The sequence below is a fragment of the Dreissena polymorpha genome, chromosome 6 (assembly GCF_020536995.1).
Source record: "Dreissena polymorpha isolate Duluth1 chromosome 6, UMN_Dpol_1.0, whole genome shotgun sequence".
Classification (NCBI taxonomy): Eukaryota; Metazoa; Mollusca; class Bivalvia; order Myida; family Dreissenidae; genus Dreissena; species Dreissena polymorpha.
This window is the reverse complement of record NC_068360.1, coordinates 58,636,648-58,661,478: the sequence shown is the minus strand read 5'-3', so window position 1 is coordinate 58,661,478 and position 24,831 is coordinate 58,636,648. Positions and strand designations below refer to the sequence as shown.

Sequence of the window (24,831 nt, the reverse complement as noted above, 5' to 3'; positions counted from 1 at the left end):
ATAACGCGTAACAATTTCTGCGAACGAATATTTAAGTAAAATATTTGGAAATAACTAGTGACTAACATGATGTGAGTTTGGACACTGTGTATTTTTGCTGACGTTGCCTACAGTTAAAAAGTTTTCAGCAAACAAGAGCAGACTGCGCGAACAGGTAAAATAAAGATCAATTATCTAGTTTAAAAGTAGTAGAAGGAGAATAGTTATAGTAGAAGTAAAAAAGTAAAAGTAACAACATAATACTTCTTATTTGTTTTAGGTGTAGATTTAATGTTCATGATCATTATTATCACATGCAATACCCTGTTTCCCATGTTATACAACCATTACATATTTTTTTTATTACACATACGTAATACAACGTTTTAAAGCGTTTTCATTGGCTAAGTGTTCGTTTAAAGACCAATCGGATTTTGTTGTTTTGCTGAAATGACGTTGCAACGTCAAATGACGTCACGAAATGTAAACAACATTCGGGATTTATCATTATGTTTGCGTAAATATTTATTTAATTTGATCATTTAAAAGCATGTGATAAAAGGGATATAACAAAGGCTCGCTTACTAACAAAATCCCTGAACTCGTTTAATAAAATATGGTATGATATGACAACTCGTGCCAGATCCTATATTTATATTTTGATTAAAAATAATGCAATACCAATTTTTATGTAACTTTAACACAATTAAACTTATATTTTTTTTGTAATCGTGTCATCATGCACTTAAGCCTCAACAAGACATAATTAATATTGAAACGTCATATTAATCAAGTTACACACACACAAAATTCATCATCATTATCATAATGATCATCAACATTAACAATAGCGGCCAATTATTATGGTTTGCATGTTTATGCCCCCGTAATATACGAATAACGATAAAAATATAGCGATTGGACTGATCGTTCGTTCTTCCCTCACTTTGAACGAAGTTAACTCTATATGACACGTGTTTTTACTTCATTATTGATGTTTTCTACGAAGCCTGGATACTTGTAGAAATTTTATCGATGAACACTATCAACACCACTCTCTTACACTGCGGTTCATTACATTCGTCGTGGGCTCACGGACTACTTTCCACCGCACATGACTTTTAGTCACATGATCATAGTCGCATAATCAAACTGGCCGCGCCCATCGGCTTGTTAAACTGCTAGTATTTAAAGTTTACAATTGGGCGCTGCTATTTTTCTATGCTCATTTTTAATTAAATGAACACATTGCAATATCAACCATGAGGCAAAGCTGTATTTCTTTATTAGAAAATACTATAATATTATCAAGGAGCGGAAATAATTAGTTGCTGTTTTGACAAGATCTTGAGTGATAGAGAAATGTTGAATATCAATATTGACCAAAGCAAACAGTCTGTTTATGTTTCACATACGCAATGCCAATTTGGGCAAATAGACCCTGAAGATGTTTACTCAATTAAACTAATATGGTAAAATACAAATCTAAAAATAAATTCCAGTCCAACACCTGAGTAAAGTTGTTTTGTTATTGTTGTTTTAACATAATGCATTTAATTGTCCCATGCATTTCCTAAAAGGCGCCGACTGGAAGCATCTGTCATACACTACCAGTTAATTCAGCAATATTTAAAATATAATAAAAAATACATGTGTATAATGAAAATATGAAAATCTGTCAACAAAATACAGAATCAAGACTGAACAGAACCAAGCTGCTATAACATTAATTCATTTCTCAAATGATCTTTTAAATGAATAATAAATCGCCATACAAATAATGATCATGCCTTTCCACAGTATTTTAAAGGTCAATCTTTAATTTATTAAATTTTCTCGAAAATGTGTGATGCTGGAATTGAATATCATAAAAAGGCAAAAAAAAAAAAGGCGCAAGAGCTTTTTTAAGGCTGATTAAATTAAATATACTTGATCAATTATTGCACTTTCTTAAGCACAGTAACATTTGATTAAAAGCCCAAAAATTAAACAAATTCAAATTTTTCCCAATTCAATTTAAAACACACCAAAATATATAGTTTTAATTTTAAAAATTTAGAAAACTTATACTATTTTCCCAATTGATAAGTTGATGCTTGAATTCCCAATTTCAAGAATAAAAACAGCAGTTGATTAAATTTTCTTTTGGTATATATTGTGGATATTTTCACAAGCTATGTTATTTTAATGGTGTACATACTGGTAATGGGAAGTTGATACTAATATTGACATTATCAAATAAAATATTCATGATCATTGCTTTATATATGTATTTACAATGAAATATTTGCTTTCATGCATATTTGATATTTATAAACTAGTCAATACAATATAAAACCACTGCAATAATTGTGTTGAAATGAAAGAACTAATTGAATATCATCAAAAATGTTTTGTCGCCATTACTTATCTTCTGGAGCCCCTGCTTGGATTTGAACCCTGACCTCTTTCTACTTGGGTTGACTGGAAAGTATTCTCTCTTGAAATACAAGCGCAGGAATGAAGAAGTCAGCAATTTTAAGTATTTCATTAGTTCAATCAAAACTCTATAGCAATTGATAATCAAACTATGTGATGTTGCTTCTTTCATTAAGTTTAGTACGTACACTGCAATTAAAATATGAATTGAAAAAAAATGAATGACGAACGTTTCGAATAATATGTGATCTATTTTATTCCTTAGTAAAGGGAGCGAACCTTACATTATGTGTTATAAAATTCGAATGAAAAGTTACCTCACATTATGAATTAAAGCAACATAGAACTAAAACAAAATAAATATATTTATGGAGCTTCGATAAGAATTAACAACAGAAAACACAAAATTTAAATTATTATTCATTCAGAAACATTAACGTATTCTATAAACAATTGACATGGATATACTTAATCAGTATATTATATAATTCAAATAATTCTACCTTCAGATTGTAGGATGATGTTTTGTTTATATTGTTAAAGTGATTGAATACAGAGGCATGTTTGCACACTTCAACCACTAGTTCATAACTACGAGTGTTCTCCATAACAAGAAAGATTTAAGACTGGTTTACCGTAGTCGATTCATAATGAGAAATGTTCATCTGACACTAAGTGATTCTGAAGGATACACTCAAATTAACATTATACGATAATTGCGACTATTTCCTAAAAAGTATTTTGTTTTGTATGAAAATCCATCAATGGTTAAAGATTGTTTTCTAGAAGATTCAATTCGTAAATTAAATATTATCCTGCGATAAATCATGTTGTTATTCTATAATAAATCACGGAATCATTCTGCAAAAAAGTTTAAACATAGCAATGTCGAGTACTTGTAAGGAAGCCCATGCACATGAGAAATAGAACAATTGGTGACAAAGGTTTTATTCACAGAAAACTATGCTTAAAATTCTCACAAGATTATTGTTGGTTAATGTGTACCTAATGTTTACAACTCAACCACAAACCACACGTCAACACTGAGAGAAAACATGTTAATGTTTTACATAAGCGATACAAATTTTTAGACTATACTTTGTTCGGAGGTACGATTAATCTGTCAGTATTTTTTAGATCAAATAATGTACTCCATCCCCAAGAGATCAGCAGGAAAGTTGTGCTAAGCCAGAGAAGCCAGTAGGGGACACAACTTGAGGAGTGATAACAGATGACGAAGGGCAGAAGAAGAGGTAAATGAGCACTACCCGGAGGTACTCAACAGGCCATATAGTGCGAACCCACCGGACATACCGCCAGCTTCAAGCGATCTGCCAATCAAGTACTGCGCTCCCACGAAGGAAGAGATAAGCAGCGCCACCAAGCAATTGAAGAACGGCAAATATGTAAGACCTGACAACAGAGCGACAGCAGCGCTTCACGGTGACGTGGAGACGCAAGCAAGATATGGAACAAGAAGCAGAAAGGAAAGAGGGATACCTGTTCAAGCTCTACAAGAAGGACCACGTCAGTTCCTGCTCCAACTACCGAAGTATCGCGCTGTTGTCATTCCCAGTAAAGGTTTTTAAACGCATCTTGCTGAACCGAATAAAAGACGTAATAAGCTCGCATTTCCGGGACCAACAAAACGAGCGTTTGGAATGTCATTCGCCCCTCTATGTCAACTGCATTGACTATGAGAAGGCATTCGACACCATTGACCTGGAGCACTCTGGGTGTCACTGAGACACAACGGGCTTCCAGAAAACATACCAACATCACCAGGATATCTGATGAAGGGATGACCTGCAGATCCATTCATGGCATACAGCTCACCGACGCCTTTGAAATGTGAACCGGATTTAAGGCTGCTTACGTTGACCTTGCGTATTCCTGCTTGCCGACGATCTGGCTCGTCTCTCCCACAACCAACAACAGATGCAGGAAAGACAAACATGGTAGCGGACAACTTAGCTAGACTGGGTCTCAAAATCAACTGAGGAAAGTGCAATGTGTTCGAGACCAAGACATCAAAACGACACGGACATCACGGTCCAAGGCGAGGCGCTGGAAGAGGTGGGAAGCTTCACATGTCTCGGCAGCATTATGGACAACCATAGAGGAACGGGGTTAGACGTCAGAGCCCGCATCAGTTTAGCACGAGCAACATTCCATAGACAAGATCGCAGACGAATAAATTACATTTGTATTGAGAAGAGCAAAGCAGCAGCCCGTTGAAGAAGATATCCTTCAGATACGTAGTTGATGGATAGGCTGCACCCTTCGAAAGCCTGCATCCAATACGGCAAGGCAAATTCTCTTCAGAAACCCACAAAGGAGAAGGTAGAGAGCGCGGCCTAAAAACACATAGATTCAGATCACAATTAGATAATTGAATAGCGTATGCATAAAACTAGAATTCTAACATTGTTAAAACTTATTATAATCTAAATGGTATAAGCTTGTACGAGATCGAAATATGTTTATACCCGGTTTCTTGCGTTTGAATTACATTTTGAAGAAATATTCGAACTTCAGTTCGCTCCTTCAAAATTATTGTCTAAGCAGAAATAAAAGCAAGTTATGTCACATAAACTTATAATGTATTGTAAACTTTCAAGAAACATGCTGTTGATGGTTCATTGTTTAACCCATGATTGTGATCTACGTTATTAAATTGAAGTGGAAAAGAAAGATTCAAATCCTAGATAATTAATTAAAATACAAATATTTAAATCGAGGTTTGCAAAATCAGCTCAATGGATTCGCTGCATAATTCAACTAAAATAGGTCATTTTTTCGATGCATTATACAGCACTGATGTTTATGTGTTTGTTGTATAATACAACTAAACGGGTCAATGTGATCGATGCATAATACAACTTTTCAGCCAAAGTCTTAGCTGCATAATACAACTATTCAGATCAATATCTTAGCTGCATCATACAACAATCAGATCATTGTTAGCAGTGCATAATACAACTTCATACGGCCAATGTGTTTGCGGCGTAATACAACACAATCAGGTCAATGTGTTCTCTCCATAATAGTACTTAGAGTCTAGTAGGAACGGAGGTCCACGGTGCATGATTGGAACTATTTTTGAATATGCTAATGATGTTCTACATTGTCTTTGGTAAAAGAAAATTGTTGTTCCCAAGAATTTTTTATGCCCACGGGGTCTGAATCCAAGATGGCTGCCAAGATTGCCGACCAGAAACATAGGAAATACCTTTTTTTTCTCTAATGACACAAACAGCATGTATTTTCAACGATTCTGGTTAGCTCATTAATTTCAGCAATTGAGAATATATTATTATTATTATTAAGTAATACGTTTTTCGGTGAAATATGAAATATTTTATGATAAAAAGACTATATCAATGAGAAAAAGGTACAAAAAACATGTGTTTTTGTGATTATGACATGTATCAATTTGTACCTGAACAACATTTTAGATACCATTATCACCCTAACTAAATGTTTACACACCTTTGGGACTAAGGAATATACATATATAATATTTCACGTCAATATGATGATATAATTGTGATATGTACGACAAAAACGTGGGTGGGATAAATGGCAAATATAAAAAAATGGCTAATTTGCAAATTGATATATTTTGAGATATACTAGGCTTGTTTATGTCTTTGGATCTTTTTAATACTTTTAAGTGCATGCACTTTGTTTTTGAACATATAATTAATTTCTCTGAATTATACAAGTGAAAAATAAAGATAAAAACTAATTTATCAACAAAGAGTGTAAACATCTCTCATATTTAGCTCTAGTAGTATCAGGGGCTCACACTGCATGATTCTAAGATTTTATTTCAAAATGCTGATGACTTACTTTTTCTTGGGTAAAAGACAATAGTTCTTTCCAAATTTGTTGTTTATGCCCACGGGGTCTAAATCGAAGAAGGCCGCCAAGATGGCCGACCAAAAACCTAGAAAATACAGATTTTTTCGCAAATTACAAAAATAACATTTTTGTATTTTTTAATTTATATTACCTTTATAATTTAAGCATTTGAGAACATTTTATTCTTATTAAACAAATACGTTTTTCTGTCAAATATTAAATATTTTATGAACAAATGACTATATCAATAAAAAATATGTACAAAAACATGTTTCTGTGCTAATGACATGTTTCTATTTGTACCTGAAAAGAGTTAAGATACATTTATTATCGTAACTACATGTATACATACCTATAGGACTTAGGATTATATAGAGAATACTAGGTTAGCGTTGAATAGAGGGAAGTTTATGTTGCGAGGCTTAAAACACCGTGAGCGCGGTTTCATCAAAAACAGTTAATTGTTGTAGTTTAAAAATATATATGTAATACATTGTTTAAATTAAAAAGCTAACCAAAATGTTCGTAATTAGATGTTGTATATGCAATTTGTGCAAACACAGTATTTAATAGGTTTTTGGGGCAGCCATCTCGGAAGCTATCTTTGCTTTAGACACCATATGCTCAATAAGTTTCGTGGAAACAAAATCTTTTTTACTCAACAAAATGTAGATTATCATCAGCATTTTCAAATAAAAACGTAGAATAATTCAGCGCGAGCCCCTGATACCTCTAGAGCTCTATGTGAGACATGTTTATACCCTTTGTTGATAAATTATTTTTTATCCTTATTTTTTACTTTTATAATTCAGAGAAATGAATTTTATGTTTAAAAACAAAGTGGATGCACTTAAAAGTATTAAAAAGACCCAATTAAATAAACATAACACATAAACAAGCCTAGTATATCTCAAAATATATGAATATGCACATTAGGCAGTTTTTTTTATATTTGCCATTTATCCCACGCACATTTTTGTCTTACAAATCATAATAATAAAATGATATTCACATGAAATATTATATATCTATATTCATTAGTCCCAAAGGTGTGTATAAATGTATTTAGGATGATAATTGTAAATTAAATGCTTTTTAGGTACAAAATGAAACATGTTATTAGCACAAAACCCCATGTTTTGTGTACCTTTTTCATTGATATAGTCATTTTTATCATAAAATGGTTTATATTTCACCGCAAAACTTATTTTTAATAATAATAATATTTTCTCAAGTGCTTAATTTAAAGAGCTGACCAAAATCATTGAACATATATTTTGTTTGTGTCATTTGAGAAAAAAGGTATTTCCTATGTCTTTTGTCGGCCATCTTGGCGGCATTCTTGGATTTAGACCCCGAGGGCATTAACCTGCTCTTGGGATTACACATTTTCTTTTACCCAAGACAATGAAGAACATCATCAGCATATTTTTAAAAAAAATGGTTCCAATCATGCACCGTGGACCTCCGTTTCTACAAGACCAGGTTGAATGAATCGATTTTATAGTGTCAAAGTTCACTCTTAGAAAGTACCAAGCAACAATATATAAGTATGCGTAGTCAAGTGGTATCAGTATTGTAGTTCAAGTATTGGAAGTATTTAACCACTATTGTTATAGTTAACGCCAACACCGTTTATGTGAACGAGCACGTACTTTTTAATCCATTACGCCACTTTTCAAACACGACAGCGGCAGTCAGATAGCTAGAGGCCATTTTTATGTGCTCAGCATTTAGCAGTTGTATTTACATATATGTGCAGGTTTTTAATATTTTCAGTATGAGTATAATTATTATTATTAGTAGTAGTAGTAGTAGTATTACTATTATTATTATTATTACTAGTATTATTATGATGATGACGATGGATGATAACTCAAGAATGCTTAAGCCTAGGATCATAAAACTTCATAGGTACATTGATCATGACTGGCAGATGACCCCAATCACTTTTCAGGTCACTAGGTCACAGGTCCAGATTACAGTGACTCGAAACAGTAAAATGGTTTCCATATGATAACTCAAGAATTCTTACGTCTAGGATCATGAAACTTCATAGGAACATTGATCATGACTGGCAGATGACCCCTATTGATTTTCAGGTCACTAGGTCAAAGGTCAAGGTCACAGTGGCTCGAAATAGCAAAATGGTTTCCTGATGATAACTCAAGAATGCTTACGTATGGGATCATGAAACTTCATAGGTACATTGATCATGACTGGCAGATGACCCAATTCATTTTCAGATCACTAGGTCAAAGGTCAAGGCCACAGTGACTCGTAACAGTAAAATGGTTTCTTGATGATAATTCAAGAATAATTAGGCCAAGGATCATGAAATTTCATAGGTACATTGATCATGACTGGCAGATGACCCATATTGATTTTCAGATCACTAGGTCAAAGATCAAGGTCACAGTGACCAAAACGTATTCACACTATGGCTTCCACTACAACTGACAGCCCAAATGGGGCCCATGCATGTTTTACAAACAGCCATTGTTATTATTATTATTAATAGTATTATCATAGTAGTAGTATAAGTAGAAGTATTATTATTATTATTATTATTATTATTATTATTGTTGTTGTTGGTGGTGTTGTTATTATTATTATTATAATATTGAAATAATATTGAGTTGTTAAACATGTCGATGCGGTTGGATTGTTTGGATTGTTATATGTTTGCTATTGAAATGATTTATCATCTATTCCTTAACATTAATCCATTCATCTTCACTATATAATGTTATGCTATTGTTGCATATTAATTCATATGTATTGTCGGCACGGGGAATTACACATAGGAACATCAACAGTTGGTGGTAATTTTTCTCCACCCACTACGGCTGGCGAGGCCGGCAACACTTAATTTTATTAATTTGCTCGCTGCATAATACACCTAAATCAGACCAATATATTCGCTGCATAATACAACTAAATCAGGTCAATATGTTCACTGCATAATACAACTAAATAAGGTTAATATTATTGCTGCATAATACAACTTCATCATGTCAATCGTTTCGTTGCATAATACAACACTCAGATCAATGAGTTCGCTGTATAATTACAACTAATTTATTGACGTCCAAACCTTAAAGGGGCCTTTTCACGTTTGGGAAAATTGACAAAATTGTAAAAAGTTGTTTCAGATTCGCAAAATTTCGTTTTAGTTGTGATATTTGTGAGGAAACAGTAATACTGACAATGTTCCATATTCTAAAATAGCCTTTATATGCATCTTTTTACGATTTAAAAACCTGAAAATTATAAAGCGTTGCAACGCGAAACGAATTGGAGAGTTCTGTTAGGAAGGATGGCCGAGTGGTCTAAGTGGTAGACGTTTTACTCCAGGACTTCAGGGGTCAGTGGTTTATGTTATTCTATATTATTTTACTGGAGAATTTTAGATCGAATGTTTACAATGTTTATCAAAATAAAGCATCTAATGACAAACTTTTAAACATGCCAAAATCCGTGAAAATGCCACTTTAACAATTACATTTTTCACAGTGGTGTGTTCTTTGATTTTGCGTTCATTTGCAGTTTTATTGAGATCTAAGTTTTTAAAATTGCAGCGCTATATGGTCTGTTTATAACATTCAGGCACCTATACAAACAAAGGGATAAGCAACTTCGCGATATCCCGTTTCAGAGCGCAAAATACACCGGTGCGCAAGATTTGATCATCTCGATCAATTCAACGATCACCGTATCGACCATGCGTCTAAGTGATATCGATTGCGAGCGATTTCGCCTATTTATGGTGTTAATTGTTTCGTAATATTCGATTTTTTATATATAAACAAATACATATTCGTTCATGTTTGCCTTGTTTGTCTTGTAAATAAAAGAGAACTTAAAAATATGACTAACATTTTTTAAATAATTTCAACAACAAAATACTAAGGTTCCTGCTGACATGGTGATGCGTTAGATTTAGTAGATTTATTCAAAGCCTACAGCAATACACTAAAAGCTGATTAAAATTAAATACCAATTTAACTTGTTTAAACAAGTTTGGAAAAATTATATTCATCATGAGATCTGGGAACACATTTTTGATTAACATGATCAAAGATCTAAAAAGTCACATTTGTGTTAAGCAGAGATATACACTGGTGGAATGTGTTCATGTGTGAAAAAAATGCAACAATTTAATTAAATCAATTGATTATTTAAAACTAATTCAGATTAAATGTTCTGATGTCTTCGGCAGGCCAGAAGGTTTGTGAAGATTTTTGTCGCCACTGTATTATCTAGTAGACATGAATTTAGTAGCATCATCTTAGTGCTGGGATGGTCAAGGTACTTTTCAGGAAAAGAAAGGAATCACATTTCGGTGTTGAATCAGTATAAGTATCTTTGGCATAGCTGTGCTCACTCATGTTTGTCAGCACTATTTTAAGTCCACAGTGTTTTACAAGCATTATCAGTTCTAAATGTGGAAACGACCTGCGCTTGTACGCTCAAGTTTCGCTGGCGTCATAACATTTCCCTGTGCAGGGCTCAAACTTTCCGTGTAAAGAGCAAGAGACACTATTTCGATTATTTACGCGCATTGAAAATATACAACAATATGTATTTTAAACAGAAGTATGGCAATATAAGTATATTAATTAAGGCAAAATTACAGCATTGAAACAAAAGATAAATATGCTAATTGAATCGTACAAAATTATTCACAGGTTTATTTGTCTCTTCCTTTGTCTGTCCTTAGTACTCAATTAATAAATTATTTTATAGATAAACTTGTACTGTGAAAGACTTTATATCACATGAGTATTTGTTGCTTATCAAACAATTTCAGGTCATGTAGCTAGATTAACATGTTTGTAAAAAGCTCCAAAATCCTGTTCTCAAAGAGTTTCTAGAAACAACTTCCCCACAAAGGTACACTGATAAAATGAATCATTTGAAACGTTAGAGATTGTTTCATCTACAAATCATGATTAAGGTGTAAATAATAAGACTAAACTTTAGAAATTGAAGGTAGCTTTTTATAGCACAGCTTTATTAAAAGACCACCGACATATGCAAACAAGTGGTAAAATTGCCTCTCTTTGGTCAGCTGACAGTGATTTAACAATACAAAATGAGTAAAATTGCTTGATCTGTGAGCTAATGCAAAATAATACCTGTGCAATACATGCACATTACATGTGCACCACACAATGTATTGACATGTAGCGTTTGTAAAGATACCAAAATGATTAATATAGGGCTAGTATTGACTGAGTCTTTCGAAAAATGCCGCGACATATTTTGATCAAATTGAAAGTGCTTACCCAATAAAAAATGACTAAAATTGTATTGTTTTGGCGCTAATACAAAATTATGAATGTGCATATAATGCAAATTAAATTTGCACTACACAGTTGATTGAAATGTGACATTTGTAAAGATACCAGCATGATTTAAGGCTAGTATTGACCGAGCTTTTCTAAAAAAAGCTGCGACATATGTTGATGAAATTGATAGTGGTTACAAAATAAAAAATGACCAAAAATTGTATAGTCTTTGAGATAATACAAAATTATGAATTTGCAAATAATGTAAATAAAATTGTCACCACACAATACACCAAAATATTACGTTTGTAAGAATAATTACATGAATAGTGTAGAGCTTGATTTGACCGAGCCTTTTAAAAATAGCAATGAAATATGTTTATCGGATTATGGAAGTGTAAACATATTTCATCATATGTGTCTATAATCTTATATGTCAAATAAGCAATGTTCTCACAAGCAACACATATTAACGTGAATTTAATACTTAGACGGTAATGGTAAAATTTTGACAAACGCCACGAGTATAAATTAAATATGGAGCTTGTTTTGAAAACTTAATTTAAAGACTCCCTTCAAATGGCTTCATAATTAACAAATAATGACCGGAGCAAGCAGATTTCTTTTTGCGGTCAAAATGTTTATCACAGTTTGTCTCAAAATGTTGTTATTAAGTTTCCGTAAATAAACATATTTCATAAAGATACAATCAGAACAACGCTATCTTACGTCACTACAAATGTAATAACGCAGAACATTTTACTCTTCATGTTTCATTGTTTTATTTTGCATGTTTCGGCGACAATATCCACCGTGGTTTTTTTTTTTAAAACTACAAAGCATTGTCGATTAAACTTTAACTAATAAGATGTCTTGAACTGACCAAAGCTTTGCAATAAATGCTTCTTTGTTGGCAACACGTTCTTAATTGACAATCGTTATCTGACTGAACCAATTTGACACGGTCTCGGTCTGTCAAAATAGCGGCTGTGAAATTTTGACGCGCTGCGCAAAGTCTCGATGGGTCGCAAGTCTCGTTTCCTTTTTTGCACAACAACGAGTTAGCTTGTTCTTCGGCTCATTGAAGTTGCGCATCACTTTGTTTGTATAGGGTAACATTGTATAGTAGCTAGACGGTCACAAAATTGGATGGCCTTAAACATATTTTGTGTAAGTTTATGCATGTTACTATGACACACTCTATTCTATTACATTTCTATTTCGTTTATCATTTTAAACAAGAGACACAAACATATAAAGCAGCTCAACAAATCTCTTATACAAATATATACACCAATTCGAAACATCCTTAGGGTAATTGAATTACAATTCACACACGTGTTATGGTGTTGATAATGTTATAACAAATGTGTTGCATTTCCAAGAGTTTCTTGTGAGTATGAATGTTTTGCGGTAAGAAAATCACACTGGTTGTATAAACCAGGAGCAATAGGACAATTAAAGGCGATTATCTGATTTTAATGTAAAGTGGTCAAATCTTATCGTGTTTAAATATGTGGTCGTTATTGTATTTATGAACTAGGGTGCACATAATATCAGCTCTTATCTATCGGTCCTGCACCTTCGACATTCAAGAATGCTCTTCTGATAACAATATCTGCTTGACGCTCCTCACCAGTTGTATTTCGGTCGATTTCAACTATTGACAACAAAGTTTGTCAAGTACTAAAATGTATGCATTTAAGAGTAGACATATCCTTCAATATTGTGTATGCCCCGGCATCGACTGATGTTGGAGGTTTTTATTGATTGACCCATTCGTCAATCTGTACCAGGTTGACTCGAAATGACACGTTCCAAGATAACAACAATGGTGATGATGATGATGATGATGATGATGATAATGATGATGATGATGATGATGATGATGATGATGATGATGATGATGATGATGATGATGATGATGATGATAATGATGATGGTGGTGATGATGATGATGATGATGATGATGATGATGATGATGATGTTGATGATCTTGTGAAGATCTTGTGATGATGGTGATAATACTGGTAATGGATTCACACACATTTGAAACAATCCAAATATTTAATTATAATTATGCCATTACTCAAATTAGATATTGCCATTACTTCAGATTGTTATCATTATTTTTGACGAAATTCAATATAGTGAAAAAACCATTAAAACAACAAGAATTGTTTCATATGAATCGTATTTGACCTTCCATTCACTGATCCTACTCTCTATAAGACACATTTATACCTGTCCTAGCATTGTTGCGGTACAATAGTGTTGATTGATGCCTTTTTGAACAGCCATGTGATAACTGTGTAACACTCCTTGGAAATTGGCCCTAATTAATTGAGCACTCCCATCAAAGAATTTTGTTTTGATGTCAGATGGACACCATTCATAAGATAAATTACAACTTGAAACGTTTTAGGCATACTGTTTGCATTCAGTCAATAGTTTGTATGCGATTATCAAAGATTTGTGATTTTAACAAGTTAAATGGTTGTTCCAATTGGAAATATCATTGCAAGGTGAGTCTGAAAATTGTTCCAGTTGTTTAAAAATACTATGTCAACTATATGAACAATTTGGTAGCAAAAACCAACAATTTATCACATCTTTTAAGAAGCACACGAAACTGTTTGGTTAAACAGAAAAGTTGTTTTGGCAGTTCTGGTTGCAAAAATAATGTATGTATGCTACATATTTCTTTATAACATACTTTGATATATGAAAACAATTCAATATATTGTATATACTTGCGCAAAAACTATATCATGAACACTAAATCTATAAAAGAAATACCGTTGGCTTTGGTATTTAAAGCTGTTCTTGCAAAAACAGCTTGTAACTAGTCATCTCCTATAACATCCAAAGAGGCTGAGATATTTATTTCATTATCAAAAAACTGGACAACACTTTGTGAAAAAACGTATTTCCGTTTTCGTTTGCTGATGTTCATTATTAAATAACTGCCCTCATATAACTTTTATCTAAAATATAGCTTTGTCGCAACAGGTAACACTTGTCAATTAAAAAAGCACACACACGCACACAACTACAACCAACCCTTTCTTTTCACAAAACAACTTTAAAAACTCTTGCTTAACGTTAAAACTACATAGGTGAGCAATCCAACTCCACCATGGCCCTCTTGCTTATTTTGGTACAGTCTGTAATATGTTTGACTAAACATGTTTTCATTTATTACAATCATTTTTATGCACATAAAATGTATTTCTGTGGAGAACATGTGTATGTAAATGTAAGTTACAAAAATTAATTTCTATATGTACAACTGAATTTGTAAGAAAATACTAAAATACTTTATTTTTGTATAAATATGCAATGCATATTTATTGCTGGTTGACAAAACTTTATTTCTTGTCATTACTTCTCTCTGTTTGAACAACTTAAAATAAACGATTGTACAGCTAATGTATGCTCATTCCAAGATGTAATGAAATTAATATTTATAATCTGAGAGTAATATTTGTTTCTTCTTAGTATAAGACAAAACTCGTATTGAACTTAACAAAAAAATGAGAAAGGATTCTCACAACCATCCACCCCCCTACAAGTAAGCCTCATATTTATTAAAAGCAAACATCAACAACTGTCCCTCAATAAACATACATGTCTGATTGTTGGAGACTATGACTTTATGCACTGCCGTATGCAGTTTTCGTTAAATCTAGATATAACCAGGTACTTTGTCATAAAAGATTTAGGTTGGTTAAACAAAAAAAAAACAACTACATTCTAATTAAGTAACTGCATGTTCCCTTTATTTTTGTCGGCATTGCGTTTTTAAACAGACACCTTTTTCAAATTTGTCAGCTTCAAAATATTAAAGACACAAATGAGGGAAACATGTTTACGGACATAGTTAACCAACATTGAGTTGTTTTGTGAACATATCCCGCATTCGTTAATGTTTATATCACATTGCGATTGTACAAAACAGATTTAACATATGTTAAATATTATTTACAACATACATATTAGTGTTTTAACCAGGCCTAATCAGCGTGGCGATCCGCCATGCCCCTTTTTTTAGAGCGCCACTCTGCCAATTTCAAAGCCAATTAGCGCCACGTGTCCTTTTATCTAGATCCATATGTATCAAGTCTAATCTGCTTTTCCAATCGTGTGTTATCTCAGTGTCCCCAAGACGCGCATATAAATATATGGCAGCGTATGACGCAATAAAAGAGGGCATATTATCCGAAAAGTGCTGTAAAAATCAATAATTATCGTGTAGCAGTTAATTGCGCGAGTTGGTATAAGCTCCAAATACGACATGTTTACTCCACCTACGGCATTTGTGTGATGCATACGTCATTTTGATTGGCAAAGCGGCATTTTCAATGGAAGCCAATCAGAAAAAGGAGTTTGTTCTTAAGAAAACAGCATGGATTTGTGTCGTCGAATTAATGATAGTCAGGTTTCTAAATGATCAACAACGACGATCCAAACTTCTAGCGCAGACTATTTATCTGAAATAAACCAGCAATAGTTGTTATTCAGTCCTCGCGTATGACTGTTTCGCTCACTAACATGAGGTACAAATAAAATTTACCTAAATCAACGACGTTACGTATTGTCAATCAAACTGAAATGATCCGAAATATTTTGTTAATATAAGACTATTCGTTTAGCAGAAGGGTCGTAGCGGTATAGATTGTAATTTCTTTTATACCTAATGATAAAATATGACGTTTCTGCAGTGAAATAACAGCAGTGAAAATAAACAAATTGTTATTTTCACCGGTGAAAATAACAAATTTTCGGAACTACTTTTTCTATGTTTAGATTATCAAGATTTACTTCTCTTGTTTGACCAACTTAACAAGTACTTACAAAGTATTCTCCCTTCAGGGGTGGCGAAATCTCATAAAACTTTACTTGTCCACGGACAACAATTTAGGAAATTTAACTTGTCCGTTGCTGAACTACACTTGTCCGTTAAACTTAATGTTTATATAAATTATAAACGCATTTATTGTTATACCTACACATGTACCATTCTTATCAGATAAAATAGTGGCCAGTTTCTTAGAAAACTGATGATGGCAACGGTGAAATCCTCGTGGAAATTGTGCATTCCATGCTTAATATTGTCAAAACATTTTTTCATCACGCTAAGCGTTTTAACAAAGACCCGTTGAATTAATTACACACAACTGTAAACGTTTTGTTTTATTATCAAATGAGCATAAGTAAATGTGTAATCCGACAAACACATCTGAATTTTAATGACAGCCATTTCCATATGCAACGTAACTATCCGGCAATGCTCGAATTTGTATGAAATAACATGAGAAAAAAATGATGCTAGAAATTAGCCAAAATTTGGTATGGGAAGGTATAAAACCCGGAAATGTCCGGAAAACACGGAATTCTTTTAGGTAAAACCCGGAAAAGGTAAAAATGGTTATAAATGCATTATTATTCGTCCGATATGGATTATAATGGTACCGTTGGAAAGAAGAGCCTCCAAAGCTTCTAACGATGTAAACATATTGTATGGCAGGGTCGGGGTCGGTCTGTAAATTACGGTCAAAGTCCGTCTCCTTTTAGGGTTTTTTTCGCACACAAAAATGCCGAATGGAAAACCCGGAAAAGGAAAAATTGGTTTAGAGGAAACAGTTTTATTAATTCGATATAAATTATAATGGTACCTTTGTAAAAAGGATCCTGATAAGTGCCTACGAATGATTTTGATTTATATCTTATATTGAGGGTAAATAGTATATATGATGGCTTTTGTTGTCGTGAGAGCAATTAGGGAAAAAAGCGCGTGGTTTGACTATTTTCCCTCATGATCTTATTTCTGGAGTTAACTTATTATTTTATTAAAAACATGCGACGTTGTTTTTGTTTCATTTCATTGTGCCTTCGAAAGTTACAGTTATGTTGCTCTGGTGAACATACAACCATTGAGTAGTTGAATAGTTTAGTCAAATTAAGCGTATTCTCTTTTATTGTAGTTTGATTGAAATTGTCATGCAATTAGGTTAATTAGTGTTTTGCTTTTGAAGGTGTTTTTTTTCTTTTGGCAAAGTGTAATGTTTCGGCGCCCTTAAACCGGGTCTAAACCTCGGGCTATGCGTTGCTTTGCATTGGACATGTTGATGCGGTGACCCCAGTGTGTGTCGTGTTTTTTGTCTTGTGTCTAATTAAATTGCAATTGGCCACATGCCTAAAAGGACCGGCCTTGTTTTGACGATACAATAATTTCCTGCAGATGCAACTTGATATTAACGTTATTTATAATTGATATTGGACTCGAATCTGTTAGTTCATCCATAATACACAATTATTAAACAGCGTACATTCATCAGCAGAATTCGCTAAACGTAATATGATGCGATGTATCTTATTAGAATTTTCAAAACCCCATTGTGTGTGTTTCCTAAATAATCGTACATTATGATAGTATGACGATATTTTGTAAAATCCTGACAGACGCGTTATCTAATAATATTTGCGTAAATTACTTGTATTGCCCTCTTTTCGTTATTATTGATGAAAACACGGAGCTTCATATCACGTTCGGTTATCTCTAGCGCCACCTTTGTTTGGAGTTGTATTATTTATTGGGTCAACTATACTTCCAAGATTGTACTTGTAAACGATAGTAAAAATGAAGATAAGTAAGTTTATATGTCTTCCACGATATCACAAGTCCCTTAAATTTAACATGGGGAAAACAGCAATTAAGATTAAAGAAACCTCAGCTAATGTAATTTACGTCATGCACAACACGTGTAAAAAATTGCCCGATTACCGGGGTCTTTGTGCCGATGTCGTTTGAACCGATAACGAACACAACAACCTGTAATGATGGTTTAATGTACAATGAACAGGATTTGATGTGAATAAAAGATAATATATCCCTTTTCCGTATATACAAGAGAAATTGAGAAAAATAAGTTTCAGTCTCGTAAAAATGTGACATTTTATGTCGTTGGGACAAAGCGTATGAAGATCCTTATCGCGCATGCATACCACCGCTTTAGCTTTACATGAAATTTGTGGGGTTATCACAGGGGAGGGGCGGAGGCGGGCACAAATCTTGACCAAAGCGTGACCAAACGATCGTTATTCGGGCATTCATAACGTTGAATATAAGTGACACAAGTGTGGTGCTTTATGAAAATTTCGGTTTGGGGGACTCAAAAAATGTATTTGAAAATCTTAACAAGTATTATCAAAGTACAGAATCCGGGTAGTGTCATTAATAATCTCGTCCTTCTTTCATTACGGGCGATAGAACAAGTAATATCAAGAAACATGATGGTTTTAATGACGTTTCTATGGTATTTTTTTTCAATAACAAATATGTGTCACTATGAGTTGTGTATTGGCTGCAGCGAATCTACCGTGTATCTCATTTCTGGAGAAGATCCTATCAGCAGCTAGGCCAGTGTTGACCAATTCACAATGAATTAACTAATAAGGATCTTGTGTATTCATTTTTGATACAGTGTATTCATGGCTCAAATCTCATTATTGCTGGTATGACACACCGTACTTTGTACGACTAAACAATGCAAATGAAAAAAAATCCAGAAACAGAAACTTAAGTGAAATGGCGAGTTGATACGGATTAAACTGTATATAGTTCAATATAAGTATTTTCAAATATACACAATCGATCTTTAAAAAAAAAATAATTTAATTCCGTAGTATTGTTCTGATATTCTAGATGTTTTTAGAAGATCAGCATATTTGCCAAACATTTACAGGGATATTTTTATAATATAATAGAATACCATTATCACTTACAAGCGGGTTTTTAAATTGCCTCGATCAAAATTACATGCTCAACCTTATTCAACATATAAATTATTGTGTTCTTTATTAATTAGGAAACATACATGCATTCCTAAATGAAAACATTATTTTAAATATACATTCTGTTTTTGACGGTAATAGCCGTTTTACTGCGACAGTGAATTGTTAGCATGAATTAGCTTTACACATAAGTATATAGCCTCTGTATGGGGGAATTAGGTAGAGTCCGACAGATTCCTGTACAATTGAGGTTAATAGAGGCAAATATTACAAGGGCCAGAACTTCCTAAATAATAGGCAATATATAACTTCCGGCATTAACGTACAACTGCATGTCGCCCTGAAGAATGTCCATGAGTATAAATAAAAATCCATTGAAATAATAAGAGGAGATGCGTTCACAAGAAATTATTCTTATACTAAGTATATTGAAAAAATAATCCAAGGGTCATTATTTCAGTTTAACGGTAAGCGATATTTAAATGTCCGAATAAAAGACGGGAGAGCTTTTGTCCGCCCCTATGAAATTGACGGGAGGGTTTTTATCTGGGTGCCTTATATCCCTATTATATGCATGTAAAGTGATAATGTCGAAAGAAAAGCGTGTTGCACGAAAATCGACTTTAAATACTCCAAACTAAATTTTAGGGTCGGCAAGAAAAACACGTAGGGTCGGGTTACCGGAAACAATTTTACGCTTTAAAACTGTACCTTTAAAACAGAAAATGTCATAATTTGGTAGGGAAATCAAACAACTTATACCAACCTACGGCGCACATCTTATATTGAAAAAATACTTTTGCATATTTTAGGAACGTCATAAATTTTCCTTCACAACGATATTATTTTAATTCAAGTCGGTAGAAAATATTGCTTTTATAATTACTTTTATCTTTTCCGAATTTTACGCAAAACTTAATTAGGCATTATAGAAATCATAAAACTTTACCAACTTAGGACGCTAACAAGAGTGCTAATTTGATATTGTTAAACATTATTGTTGCATGTTTTACAAATCTTAGAGGGCCTATCTACTAGGATACCATTATAATTAATATGGAAAAAATTATATAGCTTTTATAATCACTTAAACATAGGTTTTCCTTAAATGTCGGTATCTTTGTTTTTTTTATGATATATCCTGAAATGCGCATTTTTTAGCTGATTCGTTTGATATAATTATCATGACGCTATGTTAAAAAAAAAAAATTTATTAAGAAAACATGTACATCACATGCGCAATTTTCTGGATGGACGGACTTTTTGACGTTACGTCATAGCATATTTTGATAATAACATGAATATAATATTGACACATCATTTAAATGTTATTAACCTATACAATTACAACTATTAATGTAACACTTGATCAATATCAAATTTCGTATTTTGCATGGTTTGTTTTTGAATACACGTTTAAAAACAACAAATAAAATAAGTTGTAAATAAAATTAGTTTTACACAAGACAAACACATACCATATCTCCAGGTTATTTTAAAAACTGTGTTGACTGCCATTACTACGAAAGTACAAGTTTTTAAATGAATAACGAAATAAATCCTGAACTTCTTCCATTTAGCTTTTGTTTTTACATTTTTATTATCTTATATTGATTCAAACCAAGTTATACATGAACAGCACATTCGTCTTTAAATACTACTTGTATGTATACGCTGCCCTGTATCTTTTTGAGCAACAGTATTTAAAAGTATTTTATTGAAATAATAGACTTGCAAAACCTGCATAGTTGTTGATAACCTGTCATCAGGCTAACGGAGTTCACTTTTTGCAAATGCATTTTGTGTTTTGACCATTTTGGTCAGTCATCCTGGTTATTCACAATATCATGAGGCGTTTATGACACAAAGGTTGCAATATATCAAACCATTCAGAACAGTAGTATTATGTTATAACGTATTGGGTTGTTGGTTACATGGTTAACACGAACTACAGTATTTTTAAAATGGTATCAACGCCATTGCTAAGAAATGAAGCATTAGGAAGACTAGCAAGCACTGATTAACAAAGTATAAAAATGAAGTGTCTTGAAACATTACACGTGTTTATATTTGCGTACACAATCGGATTTATAAGCGGGATATTGTGAGTAAAACGCCGAAATATATTGCTGACATAATTATTTTGTTTACCAAATACCTCCGCTCAATATTTACGCCATAGCTTTCGGATTGGCCAAACGCGTCCAATTGTGTCGTATCATAATTATGATCAATTGTTCAAGTTATCTTCTTTGTGAGGGAAAACCATTTTCTTTCCTGTTTACGTCTAATTTGGTGTTTTATCTCAACATAATCTTCCGGTCTTTACATCCATGCCACTTAGATTTGAATGAATTTTCTTCCTGTTCAATTGTGTCGTATCATATGATCAATTGTTCAAGTTTTCTTCTTTGTCAGGGAAAACTTTTTTTCCTGTTTACGTGTTATTTGGTGTTTTATCTCAAAATAATATTCCGGTCTTTACATCCATGTCAGTTGAATTTAAATGAATTTTCTTCCTGTCTTTTTTAGTTTCGGGTTTGAATTATAAAATAGGGAAACCGATCAAGCACACGCGAGGAAGTTGTACTTCAGGAAGTAGTGTGATTTTGCTGTAAATGTATAATATTGCCTAATAAGCTCACCTGAAAATACGTCATGATGTTATAAGTCAGTCGTAATTGTATGTAGTGAGTTCTACCATTCAACTCGGTTAAAACCACAGCGGTGTTTTAAAACAGTATATCAATATATAATTTTCATTTTTGCAGATGAAATAAGCCAGGAAATGTAATGTTCAAATTATACATTATATATATGTTTTTTTATACATAATGACTATTTTACCGTCTTTGCTCAACTTTAATATAAATTGTAGTTGATTCAAACGGAACACTTCACCCAATCAACGGAACTGTACGGGCCGAATGTTGAAAATGCGGCATGCTAGCCTCCTGGTCTCTTATCATGCTTATAGAATAAGCGAGACCACTGTGCAGGAGAGTGCCGATATTTTAGCTTGATTGCTCCGCAAATAACACTGACAATGTTATCGGGTGTCAACATCCGGTTTTGTAAAACTTAATAACGGCTTTAATACTATCTTTTTTTTTTTTTATTTCTCAACCCGACTAGTTGTCCACGGACAACTTAATTGAAAAAAAATCAGTTGCCCGGACAAGAAAATGTACGACTCGGGCAACTCGGACATTTGATTTCGCCAACCCTGCCCTTGGTTGGCCAACTTCCTTGTTTAAGCCGTCTGCATTGTAGCAATGTACACTACATGTATATAGGAACATTAATAAAATAAAATATTTTTTTATCTGGAAAAAATGGAGGCAATTGAAGAAATAAGTGAAAATGAATGCTCTGCATTCTTTGGTGATATTTTTTATCTGGTAAATATTGTAAACAATGAGGAATCAATTGAAACAGTTGTAGTACCAACAATGGGTGGGGTAAGAGAGGTTGATCATGAAATTGAGGAAATTGAAGATGAAAGAAATGACAATGAAAAACCAGAAACTGTAAGTAATGTGATTCAAATTCTGAAGTTCGCCAGTTTAGATCAGTAGACATTGATTTATTCTTAAGTGAAAATCAAAGGAAAACACTAAAAAGAAAACAGAGCAAGACATGAAACTTTTTCATTCATTTCTGCATTACAAGTAGAAATCAAGATTGGCACAGTTTATACCACCTGACACCCTAAATGAATACATATGTGAGATTTGACTATACGTAACAAAAAAGAATGGCAAAGAATATGAGCCCACCATGTTAAGAGTTTTTATGTGCTCTATAGACATCTAAAGAAATACAGTTGCAAACTTAGGATAGCTACTGATAGAGTGTTTCCACGGGCAAGAGATGTTCTCAAGTCTAAGCAAAAGAACAAGCCGAAAACAGAAGATACATTAACCGATGAGTACCTTGACCTGATTTACAAGGCAAAGACATTGGGTGACCACTCGGCACGCTCTTTAGCTTATTCTATGTGGTTCAGCTGTGCCAAATATTAAGGAATGACAACAGGGACTGAAATCCACAATATGAAATGAGGCGATGTCTCTCTAGAAATTGATCCCCGCTCCGGGCGTCAGTTCATTACGTTGTCTAAGAACGTAAGACGAAGACAAGGACTGGTGCTTATGTTTGCGATACCAGGTAATTATTATTTTTTACTTATTTTTCTAAACATTATTAAAATAAATATTTTTTTAGCTTCTATTAAATAAATAAATAAATAAATAAATAAATAAAAAAATAATTAATTAATTCATTTATTCATTCATTCATTCATTCATTCATTCATTCATTCATTCATTCATTCATTAACATCGAATAAATAAAACAATAGATAAATACATAAATAAATAAATAAATATTTAATTTAAATAAATAAACAATGAATGCATACATAATAATAAAATTAATTTTTAAATAATATATTAAGATTATATAAATAAATAAAATAATATATATATTAATAACTTGACATTTTCAATGTTATTTTTCACCGCAAATAGGGAACATATCAATTTCATTTCAATGACAATACATCTCGGTATTTCATTATTCATTTGTAAACATAAACAAATATGTCTTTCTTAAATATCATTTTGCTTAAGGGCAAATCAGCCAAAAGCCTATGAGATACGTGATGATCATCAACGTGATCCTGTACATCTGTACAAAGCATACAGCGACAGACGGCCTACTGACATGTTGAGTGACGACTCTTTATTTTTCTTAAGCCAAAAAGGCTGGTATAAGAAATCGGCAATAGGCGTAAATAAGCTGTACAATATCATGAATGGGATGAACACAAATGCAGGAATTGAAGAGGCACGCATTACACCATACAGGTACTAAAAAGTAACTATAATGCAAACATATGATCCGCATCACGCGGAAAAAGACCTTTAGCATAGTGCGCCTAGATTGAAACCAGATCAGCTCGTATTTTTAAGATAAATATATAAAACACTGATGGCAAGCAGATGTTGATCTGACTGCGCCTTAAAGATTGAAACTGTTTGCTAGCGATATAAGGTTTGTTTTCGTCTGCTGTGGCTCATGATGTTCTTTCATCAGTTCATTAATTTAGAGCTTTTAAGTTGTACATTACACATACATGTACACTTAATTTTGTTAATTTATAATTTTATATTTAATTTTCCAATGACATTTTTACACTTACCTTATAAAATAATCCATTCGATTTAATAGCCAATATTTATTATGATCACTGCACTGTAGTGGCTTTCTAAAAATCATTTTCATCATGAAATATCCTGTTTGTTTACATCCATTTTACTGTATCATTTTCAGTGTGAGAAAACGCATGGTTCAGAAGTTAAATTATGAAGGAGTCACAGCTCAAATTTCGGGCCATAAAACATAAAGACTATCAACAATTACAGCAAATTAAACAACCAGCAGTCAATGGCCATTTCTGACATTTTGTCAA

General features: G+C 33.0%; 1 protein-coding gene across 3 annotated transcripts in view; it reads left to right on the top strand.

Annotated features, from left to right (window-relative positions):
- The window catches only part of LOC127835290 (uncharacterized), a 30,217-nt gene that overhangs the window by 102 nt on the left and 5,284 nt on the right, over positions 1 to 24,831 (top strand). For 2 of the 3 annotated variants that reach the window (XM_052361641.1, XM_052361639.1), the window contains exon 1: positions 1 to 154. This exon is cut by the window's left edge and continues 101 nt beyond it. The gene's annotated coding sequence lies outside the window, so the exon portion shown is untranslated. Of the gene's footprint in view, positions 178 to 24,831 lie in introns of all 3 variants that reach the window. The other variant, XM_052361640.1, reaches the window with a different exon arrangement.